Raw genomic sequence first — 22,735 nt, forward strand, 5'->3', positions numbered from 1 at the left:
TGGTTTGCAAAAGGATTTTGGAATCTCAAACTCTACAGAGGTTTATTTTATTATGAATAGACTAGGATGTGGAAGGTAAAGAAAGACAGAAGGTGGACTATATATTTTCTGTGACTAATAATATAGTAGCAGACTTCATCAGGGCAAGAAGTTAAACTATACACAATATTTTTAATTGATATTGGTCATAAAATCCTAAAACAATCAACCAACTACAAAAGGTATTCATTTAACTATTACCCAATATATAAGTGAAGTGGTTTGTCTATAACACCAGTCTTCAAGCCACAGTATTTTCACCCTTACCAAAGTACAAACAAAATTAATCACCAGTCACTCTAAATGTTTAAATTAAGATTGCCTTATAAAATACATTTTAATATTTTTTAAAATGGAGAGGACAGAATACAAAGTAAGAGTTCCTTTCTCCTACAAGGTTGAGAAAGAAGTTAACTTCTGTTATAAAATAAAATCCAACATAAAATTGAAACAAATTTATAAATCTTCACAATTTAAGGTCCAACTTTGCAATCACTCTTTCAGAAATATATTCCATATACATACTTATGGAATAGTGCAAAGATTTATATACTAGTTGTTCACTATAGCAACATTTGTAGAAAGCTAAAAACAACCTAAATGTCTGTTAATAGGGAATGGTAAAACAAATCATGGAAAATGAATAAACTGTGGTTCATCTACACTAGGCAAGACATCCAGTCTTTTTTAAAAATCAGATGGACACATGTACTAATACAGAAAAGTCTCTAAGATATATATCAAGGGTAAGAATGAAAGATAGAAGAAAGTTCTCCTAAACATAGGTGATTACATATGTAACAGAAAATTTGGAGAAGAATATACAGGAAACTATTCACAGTAGTTGCTTGGATTGGGGGTGGGGGAGTGAGAAAAGGCTAGAAGTTTGTTGTGCCTTTGCACCACATAACATTTTCTTTTCAAATGTTTTATCAATTTTTAAAAATCCTACAAACATCTACTGTACCCATGAAGTGGGCATTCTCTTTCCATGTATGTATGCCATGTCCTCTGTCTTCTCAACCATTTTTACTCTTACCTACTGCTCTCCCTACCACTAAACCAAAACAAAAGCATACACATTTAGCAAATCTCAGAGTTCCCCCAAGAAACAGAATCCTTTTTCCATCCCTCCACCAGAATAAAGAAATAATAGAATAAACAAAAAAGTATAACTTATACTAAACCCTGTTTTTAGCCCCATGTTTGATTCCTTTTAAGTCTGGCCTAATTTCTTGTAGGGCAAAAAGTTTTAAAAGTGAAGTGCAATGTGCAACACAAAAAAATTATTTCCAAAGGTGTCTATCTAGTATCTTAAAAGGAGAAATGGAGAAAAAGGTAAAATTATTCTACTCACTGGGCAAATTCTGCTCAATCCCTTCCCTCTGAAGTTTTAAAAAGTTGAGTTTTGAATAATGCTCATAAAGTCTATTAAGTCTATTGCAAACCGGATAAGGTAGTACATTTTCCTGGTTAAAGGTCCATCTCACCATTCAAAGTCTCCAGAAAGAAAGTAACTACCTAAAAGGAAAAGGCTATGAAACGGCCTCTATTTTGTAGGTTCAATGGATAGTGCTCCTATGGTAAAGACAGAATTGTATCTCCTCTTAAATGATCCTCATCAACATTCCCAGCACGCTGCCAGAATTTTTTTTTTCTATACATCATCAATTCTGTTCCTTTTCACACTAGGAACACCGTAAAACAATTCACAAAAAGCTTAGCAAGACACAGCTCTCATTTCTAGTACAAATATGTTTTTGGTTTTGTTTTTAGAGAAAAAGAATCTACTTGCCAAATATACCCTCCTATCACTTTTTTTCCTTCATTACGGAGATGCTTAAATCATGACATTTAAGGCTGGAAGGCTTCTCTTGCATATCTACCTATCAAGACTGTTAGTTATGGTGCTTTCCACAAGGGATTTTCCAAAAGGGAATCTCTCTTTACTGGGAACTGAAACTCTTAATTAAGTCACTATTAGCTGGACAAAAATCAAAAGCAACATTAGGGAACACTCTATATATAAAAATGAATATCCAAGAAAATAAGATGATAAAATTTAGTCAAATAATTAAAGGAACCTGGTAAGCAAGACCAACTTACCATTACTTTATAGCTGATAACTAAAGTTCCCTACAAATGAAAATCAAGGTAAAATAAGCTGAATTCCAAAAAGAAGTAAAAGAAAACAAGGCTAAGTGTATCAAGTTCTCTGTGATTCGAGGTTATTTTGCTTAACAATATTTTTAAAGCCAAAAGTGATCAAATTACATTTCAGCAATAAAAAGTTATTTCTAGTTTACAATGAATTCATTCCAATAATAAATCACAACTTCAATACCCACTTTCTTCTATAACAGAACTTATGTAAGAACTCAGTGTAGTCTCATTCCACATTTTTAAGGATTCACAAAATAGGTGAGGCCTTTCACTGAAAAGACTATTTTGTATACTGTAGATTCTTTCAGTAAACTTTTTTATACCTTTTCTCATTTATTTTGTTTCTAGACCCCTTCACTTATCTTCCCACATCTGGCAAAAAAAAAAAAAATAGGGGGAGTGGGGGAGGGTAAAATAACAACAATTCACTTAGGAACTAACTATTCTAAAGCCAAACACTCTGCAAAAGTTCAATTTTTATGTCCTTACCACACTTCATGACAATAAGTATGCAGCAACAAACCTAACAAAGCATAATACAACACTTCATATAAAATGACTGAAGGCATCTAAACAGGCAATAACAAACTTCTAGCTTTCCTCTATTCCAATTTTAAGATCCATATCAATGATTCACAGAGTGACCTAGCTTTCTAAATGAATCACGCTTTCTAAAATTCTTACTCTAACATGAATACTAGGTCATCATCTCTATATTTGTTAAAGAGAGCATGATGTTGGTTAAAAAGGGTTAATACTGCAAGACTTCCAAACCACAGCAAACTTCAAGTCTCTGCCAACTAACTCTTATCTGCAACACTGCATTCTCCAACAATTGCACCTTTATATATAGATTCATCCCCATATAAAATGTTATCTTGAAAAAAATGTTATTTTATATTATGAACTCGCCCACCCGTACCTGTTCACCATCTCTCTGGTTCCATTCATTGCATCCACGTTCTCTTCCCATTGCGATAACATAAAAAATTAGTGGCTACTTAGTTATTCTTACACATTATCTCCTAGTCAATTAACCTACTCTACAGTTTTTCTGTTTACCGGAGAAGTGCTGAGTCATTAAATGGAAACTCAAAGAAAATGAGCTACAAACAGTTAAAGTTTAGGATACAATATTTCCCTAGCCGTGTCTCAGCAGCCTAATATTTGTATCTCCCACGGTGGAAAAGTAGAGCAAACACTTGAACTTTTTCCCTCTAAGAAAGGAAAAGAGGTGCGTTCCCTTATGTCCGCCTGCTTCCTGCTGGATATCCACAGGCAAGAGAAGCAGGCCTGACTGGAGCTGTATAATTTAACAATCTGGGTGTGAATAACACCCATATTAGTCAAGCATTAACCCCGACACTCCTAGCAAGCGCCTGTTATGCCCGCGCTTCAGTTCGGGTCAAGGAAGAAAAAAAATCCCATAAAAATGCTACGCCCTCCACCGGCCTGACACCGTTCGCTGGGGTGCCGGTCCAGGGACAGAAGCGAGGGAGTGCCGCGCCGGGGGAGAGAAGGAGCCTCGAGCACCGAGGCACAGGGACAGCGGCCCAATGTAATTTCTCCCACAATGGGAGTAACCCCTTCCCCTGGCACAGACGGAGGGTGCGCGTTAGAAATCAGGCGTGCTGCCGGCGAACGCGGTAGGCGGGGGGCGACCCCGACCCGAGAGCCCGCAGGGAAGCCCGTCCCCCACCAGGGGTCAGCGGCGGCGCCGGTCGCACGGGCTGTAGAGGCCGGGAAGGGGGCCCCGGGACGGCGGGAGGGACGGCCCTTACCTGTCCCTGGGCGCGGGCTGTGGCTGTGGCGCCGCCCGGGAAGGGCCGGGGCGCGGGTCGGCCGCCGGGAGCCGGCCGGGCGAAAAGCGAGGAGCGGAGGGCGAGGGGCGCGGACGGCGACCTGGGTCCCAGGCTCCCGGCCAGGGAGGCCGGGCTGGACGCGGCGGCTCCCGGCACCCGAGGCCGGTCAGTTAGTCACGCCGGTGGCCCCGCGGCGCGGTGGCTGAGGCAGAGACAGCGGAACCGGCCCCCGGGAGGAGCCGCAGCCCGAGCGGCTGGCGACGGAGGCGAAGGAGGGGCGGGGCCACAGGGTCGGTGACCCGCTCACCCGGAAGCAGTTGCGGCTGCGGCGGCGCGCGCTGCGGGACGGGCAGGATCCCGGCCTGGCGGAGCACGACTGGCTCTCCCGCAGCCAGCTGCGCGCCGTTACGGGAGCGGTGCTTCCGCCGCAGTGCGCCACCACTACGAGCTGCCGGCGCCGCGCTGGAGGGAGGGTGGCTGGGTGCGACCCCGGTGGGCGGAGGACCGGGAGCCCGGAAGGTGAAATGAGGCGGGCGCCCGCTCGCGGCTGCACCTGCCCTGGTCGCCCCTAAACTGTCCGGCCTGGTGGGCTTGGGTAAGTGGGCCGGGGCGGCGGTTCCGACTGTAGAGAACGAGTGTGCGAGAGCGAGTGGGTGTAATGGCAACGCGAAAAGCCTTATTTCCAAAATGAAAACGCGTGATTTTAAAATGATTTCCGGAGAAAAATGCGGCGGGGTTGGGGGGTGGGGTGGATGGAAGGATGTAGAGGCCATTAAATATCTGCTAGACACGGAGGTGTCATTCATTCCAGAAGTGTCTCTCGAGACTCAGCAGGTTCAAGGCGCTGGAGAAAGGCCAGGGCCCAGCTCTTTGGGAAGCTTACCTTCTAGTGGGGTAGAGGGATTTAAGCAGACAGACAAGGTAATGACAGATTGTGGTAAGGCTGTACAGGAAATACATAAGAATGATGTGAGAGATTGTGTGGGCGAGACCCCTTTTTCAAGATAGGATGGCTAGAGAACCAACCTAGAGGAGGGAAGTGATAGTTGAGCAGCTTCCTGGGGAAAAGGCACGAAATACACTTAGCCACAATCTTAGAGACTACAGGTTCCAGAACCTGCTTGAGTAAGCCCACGGATTCCATGTGAAGAACCTGTCTCTAAAGCCTTCTAAGGTCTGTCTGTGTGCTGTCCACCCTTGCAATTTCACAAGGTTGCTCACCCTTTCGAGTTGATGGAGCCCGGGAATATGGCTCTTTTAGCGGAGGTTCAAGGCCTGAGTTAGGGAACGTTGGTCTCCAGACAGAGAGACCAACGTCAACAGGCGCTTCCGGGGGAGAATTACACCATCAGCCTTGAAAGATAAATTCTTTAACCTTTTACCATTTCTTTTTCCATGTCACTTTTTCTCAGACCCATGAGTAAACATTAAAATTATTATTTTTACCTGGGATCAAGAGGAGTTTGGGGCACCTGGGTGGCCCAGTTGGTTAAGTGTTTGCCTTCCGGTCAGGTCATGATCCCAGGCTCCTGGGCATCAACCCCCGTCAGGCTCCCTGCTCAACGGGGAGTCTCTTCCTCCATCTCCCTCTCCCTCTCCCCCTCCATCCCGTTTGTGCTTTCTCTGTCATTCTCGCTGTCTCTCAAATAAATAAATAAAATCTTAAAAAAAAAAAAGAGGTGCTTTAATCTTCCCAAAAGGTTATATACTCTGTTATGATCTGAATAAAAGAATGATGGCCTATTTTGCTATATCAGTTAAAGTCAAAATAAAAAGCCAACTTGCAAAAGAGAGGACCTATTCAGGTACTAATGCATTACCTGAATAATACCAGTAAATCCAATAATGTTTATTAAATATTTGTTTATATAACTGCATAATTAATAGAACAATTGTTTGGATAATAGTAGGATTAGATTCTCTTGCCCTTTTTATTTACCCCTTAGCCATTTGTTTTGACACATACCACACTAACAGGGAAAGAAATATTTTGTTGTGTCTTCTGGGAAAACTGGGAAGGACCTCACACTTACTGCTACCTACTGTTTGCACAGCATTGTGCTAGGCAATTAAATACATTATCCCTTTCAGTACTAGGACCAACCTTGAGATATGGTGATTATTATACCCATTTTAGGAGCAAAGACATTGAGATTCAGAGACTGTGACTAGCCTAAGGTAACAAAACTAGTAGCTGGAAGAGTCAGAATTTGAACTCAGGTCTTCTAGCCCTAATTCCCCTTTTACTTTGTACAGAGTTGCTAAGCTCTAATATTTAAGAAGGAAATATAAGTGTCCAGCCAAGCAGATTTCTATGTTACTTTAATAAGCTTTAAGGTACAGTGAGATGAGGCAATTTGGGAGCTTCTCTGGGTTTTCAATTCTCCCTCTGTAGGATATTTGCCATCTATTTGGCACTGAAAAAGCTACTCATAAAAGTTCATAATGCCGTGTGTCCTTTGAATGCTCCCAGGAATGTGGTAAATTATGACACTAACGTTTTATCATTGCAAGGGGGTCCTGCCTAAATGTGTCCCTCTGAATTCTTTCACAAGCAGTCTTTCCTTGCACATCAAGTAATTTCTTTCTGCCAAAAATATGTGTTCCCAGATTTTTATGGAATATCGTGACATGTGAATGCCCCCAGGTCTGTGTAGGCTGGCTGCTCTAGGGACATTTAATGGATGAAGGAAAATCTTGCAAATGTTTATACAGTTTTGAGGAATGAAGTGGTAGGATTTGTACATTTTTGTTCCTTTCATATCAGATCTTCCACGTTTTTCTTTGATGATGTCAAGAAATACAAGTTTTCCTTTCTCAAGAGCAAACACTCATTTTTGTGGTTTTTGCAAAATTAAGTTGTTTTTTGGAAATGGTACTATGTTTCACTCTCTACATGTCTCTGGAAAATATCATTAGTTTGAACATTAAAAATAGGATGCCAGTTTTCAGAGCCTAATATTTTTATTAGTAAAGTGTGTGCCTGTCTGTCTGTCTTGGACACATTTTTTAAAATTTTGGTTAACTCCTCACAAACCTATGGAAATTTGGCAAAGCAAGTCTTCAACTATGTATATTTAAATTCTCTTTCTAAAAATACCTTATCTCCCTTTACTATTTTTCCTCCTGTCTTTTTTTATTTATTTATTTCACTTATTTGGAAATAATTATAGACTCACAAGAAGTTGCAAATATAATACAGAAAGGTTCTATGTACCCTTTACCCAGGTTCCCCCACTGGTAGCACCTTGTATACCCATAATACATTATTAAAACTAGAAAATTAACATCTTGCTATCTTCTTTAGGTTTTTAGTTTCTTTTTATGTTTCATTATATCCAAAAATTACCATTTTATACCATTTTGTAAATTCATCTTTATTGTACTTGATTTGGCTCTTCTCCCTTTCCTAAATTAATAAATGACAAAGTCAATAAGCTTGCCACAGTGCTCATGGAATTCCAAGTTTACTAAAAACTTCTGTTTCAGCGCACGTAAAAAGAAGTCATTTGTAAGATTTCTGCTTTTTTTCTGCTTATACTGTTCCATGTCATTCTACCCTAATAAACCTGTAAATGTATATAACCTGTGATGTGTATGTTTTTATATATCCTCTGACTACTGAAATGTTTTCAAAGAGATTGCTGTTAAAATTAAAAGAAAAATAGAGGCACCTGGGTGGCTCAGTTGGGTGTCTGACTCAATTTCAGCTCTGGTCATGATTGCAGGGTCATGGGATTGAGCCTCACGTTAAGCTCAGCACAGAGTCTGCTTAGAATTCTCTCTCTCCCTCTGCCCCCCCCCCAGCTCTCTGTAAATAAAAAAATAAATAAAATCTTCAAAAAAATAAAAATAATGCAAAGCTTTTCATTTGGGGAAAAAATGTTTCTAGGGGCACTTGGGTGGCTCAGTCAGTTAAGCATCTGCCTTCGGCTCAGGTCATGGTCCTGGGGTCATGGGATGGAGACCCAAGCCCTGTGTCAGGCTCTTCTCTCAGTGGAGAGTCTGCTTCTCCCTCTGCCTCTTACCCTGCTCATTCTCTCTAAATAAATAAATAAATAAGTACAATCTTTAAAAATAAAAAAGTTTCGGGGCACCTGGGTGGCTCAGTTAAGTGTCTGCCTTTGGCTCAGGTCATGATCCTGAAATCCCGGGATTGAGTCCTGTGTTGGGCTCCCTGCTCAGTGGGGAGTCTTCTCATTCTCCCTCTGCCCCCCCCCACCTGCTTGTGTTCTGTCTCTTTCTCTCTCTCAAATAAAATCTTTAAAAAATAAAATAAAAATTAAAAAGTTTCTAAATATCTGACTATCCAAGTGAGAATGCCACGGTCTATTGGCTCAGAAGCCAAATCTCACTTAAGGCTAGTTCTGGCTCTATGTGGATTTTCCTAGACAGACAGCTCACCCTTTACTCCACTAGAGAGTAAACAAAGGAAAGAAAAGAAGTGTAACTTACTTTCTTCAGTCTTAGTGGTGAGGAAAAGTTGATGAGGGAATTTGGGATTTGGTGTAGGTATCAATTATGTATAAATGCCTAATCACAGATAATCAAATGATGGCTCTTCTGCATTATATTTATTGTAAACGAGTAGTCAAACATCTTTCATACTATGGCTCGTTTAGCAAAGGTATTCATCTATTGTGTACCAGGTACCCAGTTAGACACTAGTAACAGGGACACAACAGGATTGATTTTTTTTAAAGGAGTATTAAACTCTTACTATGTGCCAGATACTTCATAGATGATAGGGATCCAGTAGGAAATAAAAAGAAAGCTGTGTTTTCTTATGAAACTTAGTCTGATAAGGGAGACAAATTATCACACAAAAGCAACTTTATAATCCAAATAGGTATTACTAAGGGTAAGGAGGTGGTGCATGAGGGCATTGAAATGAAACTCAACCTAATCTGGGGTGTCCGAAATGGCTTCTCACAAGAGATGCCTTGAGCCAAGACTTAAAACTGCCTCAGGGTGGGGCACCTGGGTGGCTCAGTTGAGCATCTGACTCTTGATTTCAGCTCAGGTCATGATCTCAGGATCCTAGTTTCAAGTCCAGCATCAGGCTCTGTGCTCAGCTCAGAGTCAGATTGAGATTCTCTCTCTCCCTTTGCATGACCCCACCCCACCCCCAATTGCATACGCTCTCTCTAAAATAAATAAAATCTTAAAAAAAAAAAACTGACTTGGAGTGAACTTGTTACAGAAGTATCATAAAGGGAAAACATAAAGACTTCATAATGGAATCAGCTGAGTCCCAGGGCCTGAAAAGAAATGAGGAAGATAATGTGAAATGAGTCCGGAGAATTAAGCAAGGATCCATCAGGCAGGGTCTTATAGGTTTGGTAAAGATTCCCGTCTTTGTTTCAAAAGTGATACAAACCAATTTAAGAGTTTTTAGTGGGAGTGACATCAGATTTGTGTTTCCAAAAGATCACTCTCGCTTCAACTTGAAGAATTCATTCTTTAAATAAGTCCTGAGTGCCCACTAAAGGCCAAGTTCCAGTCTGCATGCTGAGTACACAGCACTGAACAAAACAAAGATCCCCAGTCTTTGAGGATCTTCTAGACAGTATACAATGATAGCACATAAAATCGTGAGAAGCTCTATAAAGAATATTGGAACCCAGGTGAGAATAAAAGGGTAGGGTGGTGGTGCTATTTTATTAGCTTGAACCATATGAAATTCCTGATATTTTTTAGATTTGTTTTTAAACTCAGAACAATATTAGGTTCATTTGATTCAACATGGTTGAATGACACCTAATACTCGGAAGAGTCAGAGAAGACCTCTGATGAAGTGATCCAAAGAAAGAGGCAAGTCATTCAAATACCTAAGAGAAGAGCAACCCAAGCAAAGGGACAGAAAATGCAAAGACCCTAAAGCAAAAATGCACTTGCCATGTTTGAGTAGCAACAGGAAACCAGTGTGGCTGAAGAGTAATAGACAACAGGGAAGAATGGAATTAGGGACCAGCTCATAGTAGGTCTTGAAGACTATCAAGAAACTGCCTTTCCCTTTCTGAATGAGGTAAGCTATCTGAGGGTTTTGGACAGAGGAGCTACACAATCTGTCATCTTAAGCAGGAATGCTCCACTAATAGTAGAATCTAGCTAGTGGGTATACAGATGGAGCAACGTAAAATTTTTTCACCTTTGCCGTATATTTGAAAATTTACCTAATAAAATGAGACTGTTTTAGCTGCTGTATTGTGAACAGACTTTAGGGGGACAATGATGAGATCAAGAAGACCAGTTAGACTATTGCAATAATTCAGACAGCAGTGGAGATAAGTGGTTAGATTCTGAATACATTTTGAAGATAAAGACACTAAGATTTGCTGATGGAATTGGTTCAAGATGCAAGAAAAAGAGAAAAGTAGGGGTCCCTGGGGCTCAGTTAAGTGTCCAACTTCAGCTCAGGTCATGATCTCAGGATCCTGGGATCTAGCCCCACATCTGCTCCGAGCTCAACGGGGGTCTGCTTCTCCCTTTCCCTCTGGCCCTCCCCCAGCTCATGCACTCTCTCTCTCTTTTTCTGTCTCAAATAAATAAGGAAAACCTTTAAAAAGAGAGAAAAGTAAAAGACAACCCGTAAGGTTTTAGACCTGAACAACTGGAAGGAAGGGCTTGCCATCTACTGAAATTTGGAAAACAGTCTAGATCAAGCAAGTTTGGAGGAAAAGACTTTTTTTGGACATCGAAGTAAAGATATTAAATAGGCAATTAAATATACAAGTCAGTAATTCAGAGGAAACGTCCAGACAGGAAATAAAAATGTGTGAATCTACCTAAAGATTAGGGATATGAGGACCAGTGCCTTGAGAATTAAATGGAAGTACTCAGAGTTTAGCCTAAACCCTTTACCCATACTTTTGTTGTAGGTTGGTTTTGTTGCCAGATATCACTTTATATTGCCATGCAGAATATTTATATGCATACTGTTTGCAATTCATTTATGTTCTAAAGGGTTTCATTTTTAATGTTCATGTCTTTCCAAGCAGATTATACATTTCTTGAGAAAAGATTTATTTTATACACTCCACAATGCCATATCCCTAGAACATTTTATGATGCTTATATAATAAACTCTTCCAATACAGTTTTTTCATTTCTCTTGTTGTCATAAAGTATCAATTTTCTTATAAAACACTTCTAGCTGTCCTGTGAAAATAAGGGTAGAATTAGAACTTTGAACCTACTGCTACTCATGCCCATTTCAGATCAGATCAGAGAGAGCCTTCTGAAAAACAAGAAGCAACAGGGCGCCTTGGTGGCTCAGTTGGTTAAGCAACAGCCTTCGGCTCAGGCCATGATCCTGGAGTCCCGGGATCGAGTCCCACATCAGGATCCCTGCTGAGCAGGGAGTCTGCTTCTCCCTCTGACTCTCTTCCCTCTCGTGCTCTCTCATTCTCTCTCTCAAATAAATAAAATCTTTTTTTAAAAAAAAAGCAACAGTGAAAAAGTCTCAGCTCTCCTCCGTATTGCCTTTATATTCAGGCTTCATGTGGTAGCAAGACGGTTCCCCAAAATTTCAAGTCTGCATCCATCCTTGTCCAAGTCCAGCAAGAAAGAGATCCTTCTCAGAAGTCCCTGGATTCACTAATTAAACCAACACAGATTATCTGCCTGTCCCTTAACAAATTACTGTAGCTAGGAAAATTCTATGCTGTGATTGGCCAAACGTGAGTCACATTTCACTGCTGTTTCATCCAAAGAACATGGACTATAGCAAAGGAGTGGTTCCCTAGAAGAAAAAATGGGGTGCTGTCACCAAAATAAAGAAATGGATACTGGTGGTCAGAAAATAATACATACTGTATCAAATAACAAAGGCCTAAAGCATTCTTCCTTAAGCTTTTTTTTTTTTAATTTATTTATTTGGGAGAGAGAGTGTGAGAGAAGGAGCAGGGGGAGGGGCGGAAGCAGACTCCTCGCTGGGCATGAAGCCTGACGGGAATCATGACCTGAGCCAAAGGCAGACACTTAACTGAGCCACCCAGACAACCCTTCCTTAAGCCTGAGTGGCCTGAGTTCAAAGCCCACCTTGGATGTAGAAATTACTAAAAAAAAAAAAAAAAAAAAAAAGTAAAGAAAGAAGAAATACCACAGCACTCATTTTACATCTCTGCCAATTCTATACACAATACTGCACTATTTCCCCTGTATCATTAGGCTGTCATATATTCACTTGTCATTGATGAGTGAATGTCACAAAAAGTAAATAAATGCATGAATATAAAAGTTAACCAGCTGGAAGGGTCAGTTTTTCAGCACATCACTTTCCAGGATAGTCCCACCTAAGTACTGCAGGTGGTTTCTTGTCCTACAATTCTTTCCTATTGTCAGTGTGCCTGAAAAATATTTACTAGCCCTCAGTACCCTGGGGGCAGGGTGGCTGCTAGCTAAGATGCCTGAGAAACCACTGCAGAAGCAAGTGACAATGAATCAGCTTAAGTTTATCTTCTTGAAGCCTATTTACACAGTGTAGAAATTTTGCTTGAAAGCAAAATATATCAACAGATTAGTTTTCCGATTTCTTTTTGGTATCACCATTTCCATTCCTTTCTACACTAATAGGTTACTTTCCCCACAAGATGTTTAACCTGACCTGTATGGCATTTTTATCCTTTTAGTTCAAATTTTGCTGCAGAAAATGGATAACATGGGTATAAAGAGAATGTTGGCTCTCTCTATTATTCTGGAATTTGGGATGGCTTCTCCAGTTTGCTACTTCCCTGGACACCAAACATAACATTCTCTGTTCTAGGACCTGCTTCAAGTTGGTCATAAGACTGGCAGAAAATCAAACCGAACTAAATGAATAGTTGTTGAAGTTAATCTCACATCCTGGAGCTATATGTGCCATGGAATCGCCTGCTGTTATTAACAAGCACGATTCTCATCAGAATCACTGCTCTGTGGTCCTGTTCATCAGAATCTCATGTCTGGAAATTGGATTTGGGTCTGGTTACTTTAAAAATAGATATGATCATGGAATATAGCCATTAAAATTTCTATCGTAGGAAAAGGTAACATAGGATAGTATTAGCCATGTATTTAACGTAGAAGTACACTGCTAAACAATATGTTCAAGATGATTCCTATACTGTTTAATATTACACACAGACATAGACACCCAAATGTTAACCTTAAGGAATGGAACTACCAGTGATTTTATTTGATTTGTTTACTGTTCAGGATATTCCTAGATGAAAGGTACTCTATTCAAAGTAATTACTCAAAGTAATTTTTAAATAAATTAAAAAATAAATAAATAAATAAATAAATATATGTATCATGCCATACCCCAGAGTCAAAATATGCAAAAGGTACAACTAAAAAATAGATCTAATTATGACTCTCACTGCTCAAAACCATTGTAGATTTTTCTCTTGCCTTGCATACACCATTTTTTTCTTCCATTTTAAAAAATCATGTACTGGATGCTAGGAGTAAATGAACAATACAGGTGTGGCTTCTGCCCTCTCAGAACTAACTGTCTGGTGGCGATATAACAAGCAAGCTGACAAAACAGTCCAGCCTGTCACAGTCGATAATAGAGTTTCATGCATACTCTGCTAAAACACCTAACCCTCCTTTTGCACATCAAATTCCGGCTTTGGTATGTCAGCGGACAAGCACGTTCAACTCACACACAGGCACTCACTATTTGTCAATGCTTCCATTTGAGCTTCGTCTCCATTGTCTACACACTCATGCTCAATTACCAGAGTACTGGCCAATTATTTGGTGTTAATTTGCTCTTATTTTATAAAAATGAAATTCCAAATACTAGTTATAGGAAATGTAGGTCTTATAAATGTAATTTGAATGCAATAAAGATGGAAATCATTAGGCGTGCCAGAAACTGAATCTCTAGCCTCAGTCAGATAACTCAGACATTCATAATATGAAGTCGAATAAACTGAGTGAAAGTAAAGAAGAAAATCAGAGAACAAGTATAAAATCCTGGAAATATTCATTGTTAAATGTTGTGACTAAAAGTTTAGGGATGTTTGGAGATTTTGATCTTAATTTTTAGTTCCATAAGGAAGGATTCCTCCTAAAACAATAAATTTACTGTTTGATTTTTAGATCCATGGTCAGGTATGCTTTATATTTGAAAGTTGCCTGGTTCACCATTGCCTACAGGATAGATTTGATTGATTGATTGATAAGATTTTATTTATTTATTTATTTATTTATTTATTTGAGAGAGAGAGCGCAGGAGTGGAGGGAGGGGCAGAGGGAGAAGCAGGCTCCCTGCTGAGCAGGGAGCCGGATGAGGGACTTGATCCCAGGACCCTGTGACCATGACCTGAGCTGAAGGCAACCGCTTAACTGACTTAGCCACCCAGGCGCCCCTACAGAATATATTTTAGATCACTTATCACATCAATGATATTAAAATCCACAAGTTTATGATGACATTAGGAAAAGAAAATATACAAGTCACATGGAAGTTGCCATAGTAAGTTGCTAAGTTATATGGTAATGGCAGTTGGTAAATAAAGGAGAAGAATCAAACATTCTGCTTCTCCTGTACAAATTGTATTTTAGGGTGACCAGAGTTGTTAAGAAAAAGCCTCTTTGTATAAAATATTTCCAACTGAGGGTTACCTAGTTGGCTCAGTCGGTTAAGTGCCCAACTCTTGATTTTGATTTTCAGGTGGTGATCTTAGGGTCCTGAGATCAAGCCCCCTGTCGGGCTCTGTGCTCAGCACGGAGTCTGCTTGAGATTCTCTCTCTCCTCTCCCCACCTCCACGCACGTGAGCGTGCGCTCTCTCTCTCAAAATAAATAAATAAAGCTTAAAAAAAATATATTTCCAGCTGATAAATATAAAAGAAATGACAAAAGATCATTTTGTAATCTCCTAATAAAATTGACTTAAATACCAATCACCAATGGCTGCTAAAACATTAGATGAAAGATTGATGGGTAGAGTGAAAACACCTGGAGCCACTGATCAATATTTAACATCACTAAGAGTCAAACGACCATAAATCATATGCATCTGATGTGGTGCATTCAAAATATATTGAATCACCTATGAAGTATTTTTGCTACTCCCCCAAATATTTTGAGTTTAAATCCAATCAAGCCTCTTAATGTAACAGTTGAGGAGGAGAAGGGAGAGTGAGCAATATAGGAAAGTGTCAAAACAACACTAGAGAAGATGCAATCAACTATACCCAGAATGTGGAAAGTTCTACAGGACAAATGATGGGATTTCTTCAACCAAACAATTACCTTTTTTTAAAAGTATTTTATTTATTTATTTGAGAGAGAGAGAATGAGAGATAGAGAGCACGAGAGGGAAGAGGGTCAGAGGGAGAAGCAGACTCCCTGCCGAGCAGGGAGCCCGATGCGGGACTCGATCCGGGGACTCCAGGATCATGACCTGAGCCAAAGGCAGTCGCTTAACCAACTGAGCCACCCAGGCGCCCAACCAAACAATTACCTTAATAAATTAAAAAAGATTTAAGAAACCTAACAACCGAATAAGGTAGGTGGATCCTGATTTGACAAACAAGTTATAAACAGACATTTTTGAGACAATTGGGAAATTTGACTGTAGACTTTAAGCTGTTATTAGATGATATTTAGGAATTATTAATTAAGGGTTTGTAATTTTGTCCTTGTCATAATGATACTGTGGTTGTGTTTTTGCAAATAGTCTACTAGAGTCATATACTGAATAAGGACAGAATTCTATAATCTACAGAATTTCCTTCAAAATATTCCAGAGGGAAGGGGGAAGTGGCATGAGAGATGAAAACAAGATTAAGCAAGAATTGATAAGGGTTAAAGCTGAGTGATGGGTACAGGAGGGACAAATGGGGTTTAATACCATATTCTCTATTTTTGTGTGTATTTTAAATTTTCCATAACTGGAAATTAAATTTAAATCAATCAGTCCATCCATACATACTTAACATACAAACATACATAAAGGCTTTAGGGCAGCTTATTTCTATACCCGACTTGTGCCCTGGGGAAGTTACTGAGTAAATGAATCCAAAGACCTGTAATATTAGGATCTCTGAGCCAGTTGGTGTGGATGCATTGTCTAAAAGTATGATCCTGAGGAAAGGAGCATCTCTCTTTTTTGTGGAACCCCTGAAGGGAAGTGTTCCATAATAGCCACAGTGAGGACAGGAAGCACACTCCAAGTCCCTTCCTTCTGATGGCCTGTGTATTCATAGGCAATCAAAGTAATGGTAGCCAAAGGTCTTGGCAACACTGGAGCTTGGATCTGAGTTGGAGTGTAATTATCTCAGACTGGTGCTTCAGTAGTTACAAGGACCCTATGTTCAAATCCTGTGGGCAGCAGTGGAAGTTGACAAGGGCATTGCTTTCCAAGGGCATAGCTTTGGAAAGCTCTGGAGTCAGCAATGACACTAGACTCCCAGCTGCTACAGCAGCTAGGGTAACACCTTCCCCAGAACAATCAGCCATGATTTTGATTGCTGTGATTCCCAGATATACAAGAGAAAGAGGTGGAGCAAGGAGGAGAGAGGAGGTCTGGATTTCCCACTGATCTAGACATGTGAGGCTTGCATTGACAAACCAAAGGCATCCCTATGTTGAATCACTGTGTGTTCATCGACTGGTGAAGCAGGATTTACTCATTACCCAGCTCTTGAATTGCATGATTGTATCATTATATTTGATGGAAATTAGTCTGACTATGACTCAGAGGTATGACTAGAAAATTCCTCCCACTCCCTCGTCCCTTGTGTAATCTTGAGCAGGTTGCTCTTCTTGAAATTAGGATAATAATAGCTTGCCTCTCTACCTCCAGGGTTGTTTTGAGGATCTGAAAAGATAATATGTGGAACTATAATTTTTGTGAACGATCAAATGCTGTACAAATATAAGGCATCATTATTACTGTAAGTGATGAGGTGATCTATATCTCAAAGCCCCTTATTTCCTTTGATTTTGTGTTAACAATGAATGTTTAATTAGTACATTATAAAATTAGAAAGTCAAGAAATAACTACAGAGAAGTTTAGTATATAGTGTGATCTTTCTGCTTTCTCCTATGTTACATAGGAATTCCGGGGAGTAGGAAGATCTTATCTACTTATATCCTTTATAGATATATATCTCCTTTCTAGTTATATCCTTGAATATGTGCTTATCAATTTAGGAGACAAACAAGTTGCTCTATATCCCATAAATAATGCATACTACTTTATAATCTCAACTTCATAAGTCAATATTTCTCCTGTCCAATAATGCATCACAATTGGGAGAAAGATCAGAAGTTGACCAACTATAGCTCATGCAACAGATCTAGCTACCACTATTTTTCTATGGCTTGTAAACTAAGAATTGTTTTTGACATTTTGAATTTTTTTAATCAAAAGAATATTTTATGACACATGAAATTCAAATGTCAGTGTCCCTTTATTGGAACACAGACATACTCATTCATTTATGTACTGTCCATGGCTGCAACAGCAGTTGAGTAGTTGTGAGAGAGACCATATGGCTCATGGTTTAAACTCAAGCCCAAAATATTTACTGTCTGGCCCTTTACAGAAATGTTTTCTTATCCTTATAAAAGAGGAGTCGAAAGGACAAAAATTTAAAAATAAAATATCTAACTTGCTAACTTTCCCGGGGATAAATAAACCTGGAATATATGGATTTAAATTATGCATATGCAATAAGAGAAATTCAAAGTTATGGTTTTAATATACAATGACTGTTTTCAGTCAATTAGGAAGAAATTAAAAATACGATAAAGTATAAATGGAATACCGTTAAATCCTTAAAAGCATGTTCCCATTTTGCCCCATGTTGCTGGCAGAGTAAAGAAAATAGGGGGTATATCTATTCTCTGATTAACACACAGTAGAAACTGACTCTGGCTAAGGGGAAAAGGTAGTTCAATTGGAAAGAGGATTCTTGAACAATTCCAGAGTTGATGGGAGAGCTAGAGATTATAACCTTTGAAAGGACAGGAATCAGAAGACCTCCAGGTCTGCAACAGCAAGAGACCCTGTGCCTGTTCTCAGGGCATTTCCGCAAGACTTCAGGAGCCTTCCATTTGAATTTTGGGGAGAAATAAACTGATGGGCCTGGTGTAAGACCCTGGAGCTAAAGAGATAGAGTAACGTGATTGGGAGTCTTTCTGGAATTACATGGTTGGAATGGAGAAATAAAGAGGAAGTAAGAAAGGGGTAGGGATTACAGGCAGACAAAAACCAACAGATGCACTCACAGGAAGCTTGTCAGGAAACATGGGCTTTAATCCCAACTTCAGCAGCAAATGGGTGAATGCGAGAATAAGTCATCTTATTGAACTTATTTGTACAAAAGGAGGGGTACAGTTAGACCCACCTGCCATAAAACTATTCATTGGCCACTGTACATAAAATTCTTACCCTTGGAACAATATACATTTTTTAAAGATTTATTTATTTGAGGGGGGGCACAAGTGTGAGGGGCAGAGGGAGAAGGAAAGAGAATCTCAAGCAGACTCCACGTGGATCATGGAGCCTTGATCTCCCAACCCCAAGACATGACCTGAGCAGAAACCAAGAGTTGGACACTAAACCCACTGTGCCACCCAGGCACCACTCAAAACACTATTTTTTAAAGTTAAAGAACAATGCTTTCTGGGGTGCCTGGGTGGCTCAGTCAGTTGCACATCTGACTCTTGGTTTTGGCTCAGGTCATGATCTTAGGGTTACGAGATGAATCCCCACACTCAGCAGGGAGTCTGCTTGAGAGTCTTTCCTTCTCCCTTTGCCCCTCCCTATCCCCCAGCTCATGCTCTCTCCTTCTCTCCCTCTCTCAAATGAACAAATAAAATATTTTTAAAAACAAACAATATCTGGGGCACCTGGGTGGCTCAGTCGTTGGGTGTCTGCCTTTGGCTCAGGTCATGATCCCACGGTCCTGGGATCAAGCCCCACATCAGGCTCCCTGCTCCTCGGTAAGCCTGCTTCTCCCTCTCCCACTCCCCTTGCTTGTGTTCTCTCTCTCGCTGTGTCTCTCTCTGTCAAATAAATAAATAAAATCTTTAAAAAAAACCCAATATCTTCCATAGGATCAAATTAAAAGATAATTGTGTGTCTCCATCCCCACTTTTATTCAACATTGCACTAGAGTTTTCAGCCAGTGCAATAAGACAAGAAAGTGAAATAATAAACCTACAATTTGTAAAGGAAGAAAAAAATGGATCATTTTTTACAGAAAGTGATTGTATACATATAATATCCAAAAGAATCTATAAATCATGATAATTAATAAGTGAATTCAGTCAAGTCACTGGATGAGGGTCAACCTACAAAATTTCATTTTATTTCTATACTGGAACACAATAACAACAAAAATAAAATAAAAATTTAAAAAATGGTACTATTTGCAATAGCATGAAAAAACATTAAATATGTAGGAATAAATGAAAGAAGTGCAGCCAGTTTCCTCAAATTTATCTATAGGCTAAGGCAGTCCCAATGAAAATCCCAGAAGGCTTGATTTCTTTCTTTTTCTTTCTTTTTTTCATTCTTTCCTTCATTCTTTCTTTCTTTTTCCTGGAAATTGGAAAGCTGATTCTAAAAATTTTAAAGAAATGCAAAGGGTGGAGAATAGCTGAGGCAATTTTGAAGAAGAAAAACAAAGGAGGATCAATGCCACCAAATATCAGAACTTAGGAGGATAACCAACCATCCCAGTTTGCCAGAGACTGAGGAGTTTTGTCAGATGCAATACTTTCAGTTTTAGAACCCAGAAATTTTCATATATCAAATCATTATGTTGTATACCTTAAACCAATACACAATTATATGTCAATAATATCTCAAATGGAAGGGGAGGTATGTGTGCAGAATGTACTAGGAAAACCAGGACAATCAGTCACCCTAAGACTTAATAGCACTATAGTGATATAGTTATATCACTATAGTTATCACACTAAGACTATAGCACTGTAGTTATTAAGATAGTGTGATATTGGCATAAGTTTAAACAAATAAGCCAATGAAAGAAAATGGAGAGACCAAAAATAGACTCATACATGTTTTATCATCTGATTCTGACAAATATGGCACAACAGTAGTCTATTTGGGAAAGGATGGTCTTTTCCATAAATGGTGCTAAGTAATTGGCTATCAATATGGGGGTTGGGGGCTCAACTCGTAACTCAAAACACAGAAAATAAATTCTAGATAAATTGTATTTCTAAATGTGAAAAGTAGAGTGGTAAAACTTTTAGAAAAAAAATGGGAGATTATCTATATGACCGTGATATGGACAAAGATATCCTAAATAGGAAACACAAAATGCTAAACATTTAGGAAAAAATTGATAAATTGGACTAAATTAAATTTAAATGCTTCTTTTTTTTAAGATTTTATTTTTAAGTAATCTCTACATCCAATGTGGGGCTTGAACTCAACAACCCTGAGATCCAGAGTCCCATGCTCCACCGGCTGAGCCAGCCAGGCACCCCAAATTCTTGTTTTCATTATAAAAATTATTTAAGAGGGGTACCTTAAATAATATAATAAAATAATAATAAATATAATAAAATCATAAAAATAATTCAAGAGGGGCTGGTTCATTTGGTTGAACATGGAACTCTGGATCTTGGGGTTGTGAGTTTGAGCCCTGTATTGGGTATAGAGATTATTCAAAAATAAAATCTTTATTTTTTAAAAATATTTATTTATTTATTTATTTTAGAGAGAGAGGGAGCTATCATGAGTAGGAGGAGGGGTTGGGGGGAGGGAGAGAAAAAGAATACTAAGGCAGACTCCCTGCTGACTCTGGAGCCCTACCCGGGGCTCCATCCCTGAACCCTGAGATCATGACCTGAGCCGAAACCAAGAGTCAGATGCTCAACTGACTGAGCCATCCTAGTGCCCCAAAAATAAAATCTTAAAAAAAAATTATTTAAGATAATATTTAAAAAGCAGCCAGTCACAGAGTGATTTTTATGTAAGTATATTGTATATCTGATTATATATTATAAATAAATATATATTTGTATTAAATATTTTATTTAATGTATTTCAAATAAATATTTTAATATAAATATGTTAATATTTACTTTTAAATATAAAGTTATGTATAACAAATATATTTTTACATAAAAATTACGTATATCTTCTTCTACTATGTGTCTGTGTGCATATATGTGTCTATATAGCTCTACATATCTCTATATATTGTTTGTTATATATCTGACAAGGGACTCATATACAGAATATATAAAGCATTCCCATAAACAATAAAAAAGATATATGAAATGGTGCTTAACTTTATTAGTCATCAGAGAGATGCAGGTTAATATCACTATGAGATAAGACAAACAGTACCAAGTGCTGGTAAGGATGTGGGGCAATTAGAACTGTCATACACTATCAAAAGCAGTATCAAACGGTACAACCATTTTGGGAAACTCTTTGGCAATGTCTACTAAAGCTCAACACATTTATACCCTTACAGATTCCACTTCTAGGTTCATACCTAGGCACCTAGCATAAACCCTCCTTAATGGGTTTAGGCTTGGGATCATACATTCAAATGCATACAAAGAGAGGTCAGGCAATAATAACAATTGTGATAGGAATACAGAGTGTCAGAGACTGTGGTAAACTGTCTCCACTCCCTATTATCTATCACAATTGACACAACATGGCTAGCTTATCTCTGTTGACATTGGAATTTGTGACTCCAAGCCTAAAGCCATTAAGGAAAATTACGTTAGGGGCCTGGGAAGCAAACGTTCTCCAGCTGGCCACAGCTCTGCACTCTGTCCAGAAGGACATTTTCAGTGGAAGTGGTACAAGTAGATATGCTGGACACCATTTGGCATGACTGCCCTTCACTCTTCCGTTCACTTACCTCTGGAAACAGCCCCTGCTGCCCTGTCTAGATCTCAGGTTTTGGCCTCTCTCTCTCTCTCTCTCTCTCTATGGCTGATTGCTCTTGGGTGGACACCTTACCCAAGCTGGGTGCCATGTGTGGATACAGTTGGTGCTCTGCCTAGATCCCAGATCCCCTTGGGAGGGCAGTGCACCAACCCCCAACTGCTGTGAATGTTGGCTGCTAGTGGCTTACAGCTACCCCCTTCTCTTGAATAGCCTTGCCCAAAAATGTTTGAGAAACTATGCCCACAGCCAATAACTGATGGACATAGGGATGCAAAAGGCACACTCCCTTGCTTCAAGATGGGATAACTCTGCAGATCCCACTGTAAGATCAGGCTGAGACTAGACTAGCTCCTGCCCCATCCTGCTTCCCTCACTGTTTTGTAGGTTTCTGCTAAGAGCACTCCCCACAAAAATCACTTGCACCACAGTCCCTCTGCTTGTAGGGAACCCGACCTAATTCACAGGGCCCATAAGATTTTCTTCCCCTGAAGAGCCAGAGAGCCTAGGCAGGCTGAAATAATCATATCAATGTCAGCACAACCATGAACTCCTAGAGCTCCAGTCCTTCCCTTGCTGAGCTGCAGTTATTCAGCTTTCCTTTGATTTCATAAAAGCCCCCAGGAGCTTTCTGATAATCCCCCTTTTTGTTTAAGTCAGCCAAAGTCCATTTCTCTGCCCTGAAACCAGTACCACCTTAACTAATATGATGGGTAATCCAGGCCTGACCTAACATGGCCTTGGAAATCTGACCCAATGTTTTGTGGGATAACATCAGTTGGAATCCTAAGGGAAAAAAATAATTGATTACCCTTCCTATTCTCTTGGCATCAGT

General features: G+C 39.5%; 1 protein-coding gene and 1 long non-coding RNA gene across 12 annotated transcripts in view; one reads left to right on the forward strand and one right to left on the reverse strand.

Moving 5' to 3' along the window:
• Window positions 1-4,250, reverse strand: part of LRRFIP2 (LRR binding FLII interacting protein 2) — a 107,185-nt gene extending 102,935 nt beyond the window's left edge. For 3 of the 11 annotated variants that reach the window (XM_027587563.2, XM_027587562.2, XM_027587560.2), the window contains exon 1: window positions 3,984-4,250. The gene's annotated coding sequence lies outside the window, so the exon portion shown is untranslated. Of the gene's footprint in view, window positions 1-3,124; window positions 3,544-3,983 lie in introns of those variants that run through there. The other 8 variants (XM_027587571.2, XM_027587570.2, XM_027587564.2 and 5 more) reach the window with 7 other exon arrangements.
• A 108-nt stretch (window positions 4,251-4,358) lies between these two features.
• The window catches only part of LOC113918776, a 44,613-nt gene continuing 26,236 nt past the window's right edge, over window positions 4,359-22,735 (forward strand). Inside the window, exon 1 of the long non-coding RNA XR_003518683.2 lies at window positions 4,359-4,599. This is a non-coding gene — a long non-coding RNA (uncharacterized LOC113918776). The remainder of the gene's footprint in view (window positions 4,600-22,735) is intronic.

The sequence above is a fragment of the Zalophus californianus genome, chromosome 1 (genome assembly GCF_009762305.2).
Source record: "Zalophus californianus isolate mZalCal1 chromosome 1, mZalCal1.pri.v2, whole genome shotgun sequence".
NCBI lineage: Eukaryota > Metazoa > Chordata > Mammalia > Carnivora > Otariidae > Zalophus > Zalophus californianus.